At 48.6% G+C, this 11,207-nt stretch overlaps 1 long non-coding RNA gene across 1 annotated transcript; it reads right to left on the reverse strand.

Moving 5' to 3' along the window:
- Positions 1–16: 16 nt before the first annotated feature.
- On the reverse strand, positions 17–9,922 carry LOC113990265. Its single transcript, XR_005566135.1, has 3 exons — positions 9,697–9,922; positions 9,097–9,172; positions 17–255 (listed from the first exon to the last, which is right to left on the reverse strand). It is a non-coding gene; the product is annotated as an uncharacterized LOC113990265 (long non-coding RNA).
- Between the last annotated feature and the right edge of the window lie 1,285 nt (positions 9,923–11,207).

Here is an 11,207-nt window from a genome sequence, read left to right on the forward strand (position 1 = left end):
TCCAAAAGCAGGACGGTTTTATCTCTTGCATTTCTACCTCGCTGTGCCTCCGGAAGCTCCGAAATCCCGGCTGTCGAGGGGTTCAGTGCCCTCCCTGACAGACCACAGGGATCGTTTGGGGGGGATGCAGGGCCTGAGGAAGATGAAAAGGCAGCATGATCTTTTGCGTGCTTTCCTTTTGGGGGAGAGATTCCCGGGAGCAATGACTTTGGAAGGGCTGATTCATAAGGAGATGATTGTCTGGAGGCATCAACCCTGGGAAGGGAGAGAACGGAGAAGTCATGATGAGTTTGATGAATGCATCGTGTCACAGTGTGCAGTCACTTGATTTTCCCACAATTCTGAATTAAATTGGTGTCAACCATTCACCAACTCCCTTCATTTTTCCACAATCCTTAATTAAATTGGTACCAAAGACCTACAAACTCTATGTGGGAAAATGAACTTTTTCACAGCCATCAAGGCATCACTGGAGCTTGATGGTCATTGGCCCTCACTTGTCACCTCTGAGGGTCCCATTTATTCTGACTAAGAAATCAAGGCTGAGCAATCACGTGCAGCTGCATTAAATGCACCAAATCCCTTCATTTTCCCACAGTCGTTAATTAATTTGGTGTCAATTGGTGTCCCAGCCCAGGGAGCTCTCATTCCAAAATGTCCCTTAGGGGCAGCCTTCAGGCTGTCAGCCCCAGCTCATGATTTTCCATCTCATCCCATCGCTGTCCAGCTCCCGGGATGGTCTCAGCTCTTCCCCCCCTGCACATGGAACCGCCGAGGTTGGAAAAGGCCTCTGAGCTCATCAGCTCTCCCGGAGTTTCCTTTTCCATGGGTTGGAAAAGTAGCTTTGTGTGTGTCTCAAACAAATCCTTGCCTTCGAATCCCTCCATCCGGCCTGGAAAGTGGAAATGCAGCTCCTGGAAAGCACCAGAAGGGAAACGTCCTGGGGTCATACAGAGGAGAAAAGGTGGCACAGTGGGACACCCCTCAAAACTTTGGCTCATGTGACACCAAAACTGACCTTAGAGACGCCAAAACTGACCTTAGAGATGCCAAAATTTGCCCTAGAGGTGCCAAAACTGACCTTAGAGGTACCAAAATTAATGTTAGAAATGCCAAAATTGACCTTAGACACTCCAAAATTGACCTTAAAGATGCCAAAACTGACCTTAGAGACACCAAAATTGACCATAAAGGTACCAAAACTGACCTTAGATATGCCAAAACTTACTTTAGAAATACCAAAATTGACCATAGAGACACCAAAATTGACTGTAGAGATGCCAAGACTGCCCTTAGAGATGCCATAACTGACCTCAGAGATGCCAAAACTGACCTCAGAGACACCAAAATTGTCCTTAGAGATGCCAAAACTGACCGTAGACATCCTCGTAGCCAAACTGGTGCACGAGCATGACAAAAGAGGATCAAAGTTCTCTGTCTCAGAGGCACATCTTGAAAGCAGAAGGACCAATTATATATATATAATTATATATAACTATATCCTCCTGGATATAATTCCTTCCTCCATCAGGAAGGGTTTTCCCAGAGCCATTCTTTCCCGACCTGGCCGGTTGTTCCCGCGCTCTGTTGGGTGTAGGCAGGTGGAAAATGGTTCAGCTCCTGTCCTGAAGGCTTGGCCATTATTCTTTCTCATTTGTTTGATTTCTTATTTACAGGAAAGGTCACACTCCCCGAAAACTTTGGGTGGCATTTGGGAGTGAGTTTCCCTGTGAGGCAAAAAGGGAAATCATCTCCCACTGGACACAGGGATGATTTCTCGGTGCATTCACACCCCCCCAGTGCAGGGCAAGGTAGGAAAACATCCTTCAGGAGCTGAAAGGTGGTTTTATATAATTCAGGCACAACGATCTGTCAGCAGAGCAAGGTAATTATCCCACTAAGATTTCACGAAATGAGAGAATATCGTGGGTTTTATAAACCTTCTTAACATGCACAGTGAAGGCAAACCAACAAAAGGAGCCTTAAAACAAAACACGATGTTAAAATCAATATTGATTGCTGGTGATAAGTGTTATATGAGGCAGTAAAACTCCATCAAATTCCACCCCCCCCTCCCAAACAAGGCTGGAGACAAATCAAAGGAGAACAAAGGGCTCCAAAGCAGAGAGATCGCTTTGCAAAGCAGGGAAGGAGCATCACGATGCTTTTCCCAAAAAAACCCCGCTCTGCAACAATCCCAAATAACAGCCAGTTCCTGAGTGCTCTAAATGGTGCCTCCGGGGAGGGGATTAGAGGAAGGATCAATTTGGGAATGAGCAGCCTGGCTCAAGGAGCTGCACAGGGGCCCTGCAGGCACAGGGAGACCTTTGAAACTCTCCCACGTGCCGCCTCCCCAAACGGCTGCTTCCAGTGCCCTCTTCCCTTCTCATCCCTGAAAATTCCTGCAGCTCCTTGGCAGAGACAGAGATGCTGCCAGGCTGTGCCTGTGAGGTGCTCTGACTGCTCCAGATGCTGGATTCTTCTCTATCCTTCCCAAAATTTTCTGTCAAAACTGTATTTTTTGAACTGCAGAGCTGCCTCCAGCCCTGGGAACAGCACAAGGACGTGGAGCTGCTGGAGAGAGTCCAGAGGAGGCCCCAGAGCTGCTGCCAGGGCTGGAGCCCCTCTGCTCTGGAGCCAGGCTGGGAGAGCTGGGGGGGTTCCCCTGGACAAGAGAAGGCTCCAGGGAGAGCTGAGAGCCCCTGGCAGGGCCTGAAGGGGCTCCAGGAGAGCTGGAGAGGGACTGGGGACAAGGGATGGAGGGACAGCACAAGGGGGAATGGCTTCAGATCGGAAAAGGGGAGATTTGGGTGGGCTATTGGGAAGGAATTTCTGTCTGTGAGGGTGGGGAGTCCCTGTCCCAGGTTGGGCAGAGAAGCTGTGGCTGCCCCTGGATCCCTGGAAGTGTCCAAGGCCAGGTGGGAGCAACCTGGGCTGGTGGAAGGTGTCCCTGCCCATGGCAGGGGGTGGAACCAGATGGTCTCTAAGTTCCCTTCCAACCCAAACCATTCCAGGATTCTCTGCCCACAAACTCCAAAGTGAGTGGCCCCAGCATTCGGGTGATGCTGTGCCAAGCCAAGGGACAGATCCTGGAGCACTCTGAGCTCTGTCCTGGCAGCACCAGGCTCCAGAGTCACCAGACTCCAGCAGTGAGTTATAACCTCGTGTGTCCTATCTTGGGGGTGGTTTGCAAACATCTCCAGACCTTGTTTTGGGATGTGACACTGCAGTCCCACCTCCCTTTGCACACCTACTGAGTGCTCAGCTGAGATGTGAGCCACAAACCCCAAATTTCGAGGTCACCTGGGCCAGCCTTGGGGAGCTGAGAGCTCTGCTGGATGAACAGCCACGTCCGCACTCAGAGAGCTGGAAGTTCCTCAGATGGAATAAAAAGGGAAGGTAAATATTTACAGCTCAGCCTAAATTAACAAATAAATGAGTGAGAGAAGTACCAGCAATTCATTTTAGTGCCTAAATCTTCCCAGAGGAAGGAAGATCATTAATAGTCCAACAAGTGCTTGGAGACAGGGACAATCCAACATCCCTTTTTACTCCCCAAAGGTCATTTCAGTCAGCACATTGTCTGCCTTCTTCCTCTGCCTGTAGTAGCATCTCCTTTAGAAAAGAGCACAAAATGACTCCAATTTTGGGTAATTTCTGATGTTTCTGATGCTTTGGGTTGATGTTGTGCCATCAGCCAGAGCTGGGAGCTCTCCAGTGCCAGACAGGACAGCTGGAAAGGGAAGGAAGTCAAACCCATTTAATTTTTGTAAGGAATTTTTAGCTTGTAAAAATCCCATTTGTTTTCACCAATGGAGTCAGAGCAAGCCTTTGGGTTTGGTTTGGTCTGAAGCTTTAAAATTTATGGGAAAAGGTGCATCTGTGTAAAATACACCTGGATCAGAGCAAGGAGTTCCCTGGATTCCTGAGTGGAAACACATGTGGGACACTGCCTGGTGGCATCAGAACTTGAGATTAACCCCAGGTGGACCTAAAAAACTGGTTTTGGCTGAGGAATCCAGTCCTGGAACACGACAGGGATAGGAAAAAAGTGACATTTGGGATAATTTCAACAAATAAACACAGAACTTCAATTCTGGCCTGTCAGGTGCTTTCACTTCATTGAAGAATGAAGAACATTTTGTTATTTATGGGAATGAAAAAAGAGCAATTGAGAGTTTTCTTTCTATTATTATTATTACACCTCAGGTTTGCACCCTGACCCAAAACAGGAAACATCAGAACTTCTCCCAGGACAGAAATTTCATTTCTCTTCCATATTATATCCCATCCTCTTCCACAAGATATTCCACTGTGGAAATTAATTTTTAATTTTCATTTTTAATGGTTTTAAATTTGGTCCTTTGTTGAGTGAAACGAAGCCTTGTGTCTGACCACCAGTGGAACCTGGATGTGTAACTAGGGTTTCCCGTTGTTAAATTTGATTTCTTTTATATATTTATAATTTTTAGATAGCGTTACAAATTTTATTTTTGTTTATAATTTTATTTATTTATAATTTTATTTATGTATACATTTTATTTTTTCCTTAATTTTTTTTTTTCCAGAGTCAAATGAAAGGTTTTCTCTCCCTGAATTGGCAAAACACAGATGTGTGATGGAAGACAACATTTCAGCATCTCTCAGGATAAACTGGTTGTCATCCAGTGGACTCTTATCCACGTTGACCAGTCATGTGGGATGTGAAATCTTCACCTCCAAGAAAGGCTGAAAGTGGGGGGATCAGTGTTAAAAGATGGAATATTGTGTGAGGACAAGAGGTCTTGACTCTGCTGCAGCCCTGAAGTGCCTCAGTCTGGTTGGCCCCGGGTGAATTTGCTGCCAACAACAAATGAAATCATTCTCTGGAGGTTTAGTCCAATCAAAAAGAGATTTAGATGGGATATTGGGAAGGAATTGTTGGCTGGGAGGGTGGGGAAGCCCTGGCCCAGGTTGGGCAGAGAAGCTGTGGCTGCCCCTGGATCCCTGGAAGTGTCCAAGGCCAGGTTGGAGCACCCTGGTCTAGTGGAAGGTGTCCCTGCCCGTGGCAGGGGGTGGGATGAGCTGGGCTTTAAGGTCCTTCCAACCCAAACCATTCCAGGATTCCGTGACTTTACTCTGGACGTCAGCCTGTGGATTAAGGTGTCCGTTGCTGAAGAAAGAATTGCCACAAAGAATAAGGAAAAAGAAGGGAAAAAAGAGGTCATTGCTCATCTTCTTGATCTCATTGTAAACCCTTGGAAAGTCCCAGCAGAGCAGAAGCCTGGCCAGGCAGGGGCTGTTCCTCACCACTGGCTTTTGGAGAGTCAAATAACAACTGGAGGCTGCTCCTGACCCTGGTGCCTCACAGGGCTAAATTAAAAATCATAATGTTAGTGAGAGCATTAACGAGGAGGTTTGTGCTGCTAAATGGGAGGGTTTCAGCAGCAGCAGCTTTTCCCTCCCGCGACTGACAGTTCATCTGCTGCAAATGATGCCTCTCTGAGTGAACCCCGTGGTGCTGGGAATGGTGGGGGGAGCATTTTGGTGATCTCATGCCCTGTGTCACGTGTCTGGCCCGAAATGTCACCCCTGCCCTGGCACACAGGGGTGAGCAGGGCAGGTCACGGCTGGGGTTGAAGGGGTTGTTTGTGCCACGCTCCGTCCAGTGCCTTGGACTGTGAGGGCCCAAACAATCCTCCCCTTCATTCTCCAGCTGAGTGGTGTTTTCTGGGAAGACAGGCAGCATTAACTTCCTCCCTCTGATTGGGTTTTAACCCTTTTTTTTTTTTTTTTAATTTTCACAGAATCCCAGAATGTGCTGAGCTGGAAGGGACCCACAAGGATCATCCAGTCCAACCCTCAGCCCTGCACAGGCCCAGCCCCAAGAGTCTCACCCTGTGCCCCAGAGGATCATCCAAACCCTCCTGGAGCTCTGGCAGCCTTGGGGCTGTGTCCACTGCCCTGGGGAGCCTGGGCAGGGCCCAGCTGTAGGGAATCAATAACTATGACCATCCCAGCTTGGAGGCAGAAACTGGAATGCTTTCTTGGACTCACAAGTTCATATTTGAAGGGTTTAAGATCTACATATTCAACAGGGGGTTGTAACTATTACAATTATTACCAACAGGGGGGTTTCAGGGGATGACATCAGGGGAAAACTCAGGTTAACAAATTTGGGGTCTTACACGTACCTCATAGGGGAAAACTCATTTTATCTCGGGGGAATTTGGGTTTACAGAACTCGAGGATCCAGGGAAGACAAAGGGAGACTTAAGGCACAATAGGTCTTCTGCACAGGTTTGATGAGCTCAGGATTTGGACTTTCTGGCTTGGACAGGGCATGTGATAACATCATGCAAAGTGTCTCTTCATATCCTGCTGGAGAAGGCAGGAAAACTCCACAGGGCTGAGGTCAATAAAGAGGGTTTTTCCCAGCTTCTGTAGCCCATGGTTTTTTGCAGAGATCACTCAAATCTCTCCCTGCAGATATTATATTTTGGGATCCAACACCCAACCACCCTCTGGAGGAAGAACCTTCTCCTGAGATCCAACCTTGACACGCACCCTCCTCGTGCAGGTGAAGGGAGGGAGGGTGGGATTCAATTCCCAATCAAATATCTGCATTGTGGGGACAACAGAACCCTTGGGTCACCTCTTTCTGCACCACTGTTGCTCCAGAAGAGACCTCAGATCCCTTGGGGTTTACCTTTCCTAGTCCTGGGATTCTGGGGATATCCCAAGAGGAACAACCCCAGAAGTGGAAGTAGCAGGTGCAGGAACGATCCAGATCCATGTGTTATTCCTGTTATACCTGTAAAGAGGAATTCATGTCCCCTGCTCCACAGAACTGCCAGGCCTGGGTGGCTGGGACATGTGTGATCCCCTCCCTTCCATTCCAGAGGTTGTTTCTATCCATAGGGAAATAAGGAGCCAGGATCTGCAGAGAAGGTGCTTTGTGCAGGTGGCCTCTCTTGTCCTCACGGCAACATTCCCATCACAATATTCCTCCTCAGCTCTCCTGGTGGCACTTCAGTGGCGTGATTCATCCCACCAAAAATGATCCAGAACAAATCATCCACTGGGAATGTGGATTTCTTGCTGCTGGGGTCCAGGTGAGCATAAAAAATGATGGGCCCAGGGAGTGGCATTTCTCAGGTTGGGGCAGACGAACCCCAGAGTTCAGATTCCTTTAAATATTAGGAATCAGGATTTCAGTCATAATAACTTGTTTGACCTGGAGAAGGGGACATGCACTCCCACCTTGAGAGCACACAGACATCCCTTCTCCTGTGTTGTCCTGTAGGAGTTCACCCAAAATCTGGGACTTGCAGAGAAAATTACGACACACCTGTCGTTGACCCTTTGCACTTTGGAGACAATATTAAATCTCAGCCTTTCTCCTGGTTTTTTAGCCCTCTTTTGCTGTTCCACAGGAGACAGGATGGTGCTGAGGGACTCCAGCATGTTTAATTTTGCTTTTCCCCCTCATCAAGCCAAGCATTCTATTATGAAATGGTGATTTCATTTCTTAATCTTCTTATTTTGCTCTCAGTGTGTGTTTGCTAATGATTTTCACAAGTGGCTGCATGAGGAGCAGGGAGAAGGGATGTTCTCCTCCTTCATCTGGACTTTTTCCCTGGAAGGGAACCAAACCAGCACAGATTTTTGGGTGACCTGTCACTCAAATTACACCCCAACTGCGTGAGTGGGAAGGAGCACTGGGGTCTCGTAACTGGGAAGTCACAGCCTTTAGTCCCTCCTGCCATCCAAACATGGATGAGGAAACTTCCTCCAGCATTTTCTGATGTCCCAAGGCTGGAGGATCCCAGGTTGACTCCTCAGCTGAGGGAAAGGACAAGGATTAAAGCAACTGAGCTGCTCTAAGGGCACACTTTGGTCTCCAGGTTGGAATGAGTTGGAATAAACTCATAAATTCCTCCCTGGGAGGGTGGGGAGGCCCTGGCACAGGTTGGGCAGAGAAGCTGTGGCTGGCCCTGGATCCTTGGAAGGTGTTGAAGGGCAGGTTGGAGCAACCTGGGCTAGTGGGAGGTGTCCCTGCCCACAGCAGGGGGTGGAATGAGATGGTCTTGGATGCTCTGGAACCAGGCTGGGAGAGCTGGGGGGGTTCCCCTGGACAAGAGAAGGCTCCAGGGAGAGCTGAGAGCCCCTGGCAGGGCCTAAAGGGGCTCCAGGAGAGCTGGAGAGGGACTGGGGACAAGGCATGGAGGGACAGCACAAAGGGGAATGGCTTCCCAGTGCCAGAGGGCAGGGATAGATGGGATATTGGGAAGGAATTTCTGTCTGTGAGGGTGGGGAGGCTCTGGCCCAGGTTGGGCAGAGAAGCTGTGGCTGCCTCTGGATCCCTGGAAGTGTCCAAGGCCAGGTTGGAGCAACCTGGTCTAGTGGAAGGTGTCCCTTCCCATGGCAGGGGGTGGCACTGGATGGTCTTTAAGGTCCCTCCCAACCCAAACCATTCCATGATTCTCTAATTATAATAGCTGAGTGACTCGTATGATCCGGATCATCTCTGCAGCTCTGAGCAGCCTGGAAATACAGGAATTCTTTTTCCACTGGTGAAGTTGAACCTAAAGGTGCCTAAAGATGCAGAGATTCCTGGGATTTGGTGAAATGCCTGTTGTAGAGAATCCCTGTGGGTGTCTCTCTTCAGATTCCTGGGAGCCTCTGCAAAGTCTGCAAACCTCCAAGCAGAGTTGAAACCTTCTGGCCAAGGAGGGATCTCTGTCCTTCCAAGCACAGCACCTCCTGTTCATGCTAAATCCCAGGAGTGATTCCTCTCCTCCAGATTCCTCTGGCTGGCATGAAATTGTTCTTAAATGTCTGTATTTTCAGATGAAAGGATCTAAGACAAAGCACTGTGTGTTGTAGTTGGTGTTGTTGCACAACTTTGAAGGTGGGTGTTGCCTCCTCGGGGTGTGAAAACGTGGGGATAGAGGGAAGATATCTGGGATAATGGTGAAGATTAGTGGTTTGGAGCATGCCCTGCTGCTTCTAGGAGATTCTCCCTGGGGTTAAATATCCCTAGAATGGGGCTTGGATCTAATTCCTGAGTTTTCTGACTCCTGAAATGAGTTAAGGATGGACTAATGTACGTACCTTGTGGACCCTCATGAGGTCAAGAAGCAGAGAATTCACTCAGCGGACTAAATGGGTATAACATAAAACTCAGATCCTAAAAAAAAATTAAAAAAAAATAAAAATTAAGGCAGAATGAACATCTCAGAGCTTTTAAAGAACGAGGCAGCTGCTTCCTCAGCTCAGTATTTCCCAAAGGGTGAAGCCACTCCTGACCCCTGCTCCCCTTGGCATCAAAAAGAGGAGGAAAGGGGAAAAAAAAAAAAAAGGGATGAATATTCTAAGAGTTCAATGGAATTAGAAATGATCCTTCTGCTTCCACTCCGCTTTGCAGGGCCGTGTCCAGCCACACCCTCGCGATTGATTTACGGAGACATCGGATCATGGCAACACTTGTACGTTTTGCTTGGAAAAGGCACTTTATCCTCCCTGCCGAGGATAAAAGGCAGCGATTTGCAGACAATACCCTCGTTAAGGACGAGGGGCCGAGCGAGGCTAATTAGCAGTGGGGCGAGTTCAAAGGGCTTTGTCCTCCCACCTCGGCGCTCCAGGCGAGCGATGAGAGCGCCGGGATTTTTTTTCCCGAGAGCTCTTTCTCCTCCAACCACCGCCACAACAAACCTTTCTGTGCGTTTGCCGCGCAAATCTTCTGTACGATTTCTGTACCGAGAAATAGAAATGCAATTTTTCCTCAAAGGTTTGAAGCGCTGAGAAGTTTCTTCCCCGGGATAAAGTGGGGATGAACTTGGGCACCTAAAGCTCTCCAGGTGTTGGGAAGAGGTAAAATATATTCAAGAAAAGAGATGTTTTTTGTTTTTTTTTTTTGTCTCCCATCTATCCAGCCATGGAGTGGCAATGTTATTTTGGGGTGTTAAACTCTTAAATTAACTGTTAACTGTTAATTAACTGTTAAGCCAGTTGCCAAACTGCTGCCCCCTTTCTTTCAGTGGGTTTGCAGTTTTCTGCTGGTTCATCTGCTGCCTCAAGGAAGGCTTCATGCCCGTGAATATGATTAAAATCCTGCCTGTACCAGGAGTTTATAACATTATCCCTCACCCCAAGCCATATATATTTGATGCAGACATTCATCCAGGCCTCAGGTGTTACCAGTCCAAGACAATAAGTCCCACTAACTAATTAAAACTTTGTCAAATTTGGATTTCCACACTGAGGAAAAACGGCCTCACACACCTAAAATGAGCCCCCAGACTCCTCAGAAGCTATTTTTTTTTTTTTTGGGGGGGGGCAATAATAAATTATGAAGGAGATTTTGGCAAGGAAGAGGAGTTCCTTTTCCCCAGGACCACATCTGGTGCCATAGCAAGTGCACATGTGGAAGAGCTCACGGTCTGACTGCAGCTTCGTGGCTCCTTTGTCATCCAACGACCAAACACGGTCAGCTTTCCTGGGAAACCTGTTTTTAAAGAAAGACATTGGACCAGGACCTCACCTCTGAGGGCCAAGACCTCACTTCTGAGGTTGCACATGGTGATGTTGAACTCCAAACATCCCCCAAAATATGTTCCCTGCTCCTCGTGCTTCAATAATAAGCTGAACTCAACAGGACGTTTCCTGCCAGGTCCTGTGGATGAGGAAGAACAATTTACAGAATCATGAAATCATTTATGTTGCAAAAGACTTCTAAGACCTCTAAATCTAAAGACCTCTAAGACTGACCAAAGGAGGGACCATTCCCTTGTACTGGCACTGCTGAGCCCACACCTCAAATTCTGGGGGCAGTTTTGGGACCCTCAGGACAAGAAGGACATGGAGGGGCTGGAGCGTGTGCAGGGAAGGGAACGGAGCTGGGGAAGGGGCTGGAGCAGCAGGAGCAGCTGAGGGAGCTGGGGGGGCTCAGCCTGGAGAAAAGGAGGCTCAGGGGGGACCTTCTGGCTCTGCAACTCCCTGACAGGAGGGAGGAGCCGGGGGGGTCAGGCTCTGCTGCCAGGGAACAAGGGACAGGAGGAGAGGGAACGGCCTCCAGCTGTGCCAGGGGAGGGTCAGGTTGGACATCAGGAAGAATTTCTTCCTGGAAAGGGCTGACAGGCCATGGCAGGGGCTGCCCAGGGAGGTTTGGAGTCCCCATCCCAGGAGGTGTCCAAGGTAGGACTGGACGTGGCACTGAGTGCTCT

This window comes from Pipra filicauda, unplaced genomic scaffold, assembly GCF_003945595.2.
Source record: "Pipra filicauda isolate LSUMZ 115617 unplaced genomic scaffold, ASM394559v2 scaffold639_size243937_pilon, whole genome shotgun sequence".
NCBI lineage: Eukaryota > Metazoa > Chordata > Aves > Passeriformes > Pipridae > Pipra > Pipra filicauda.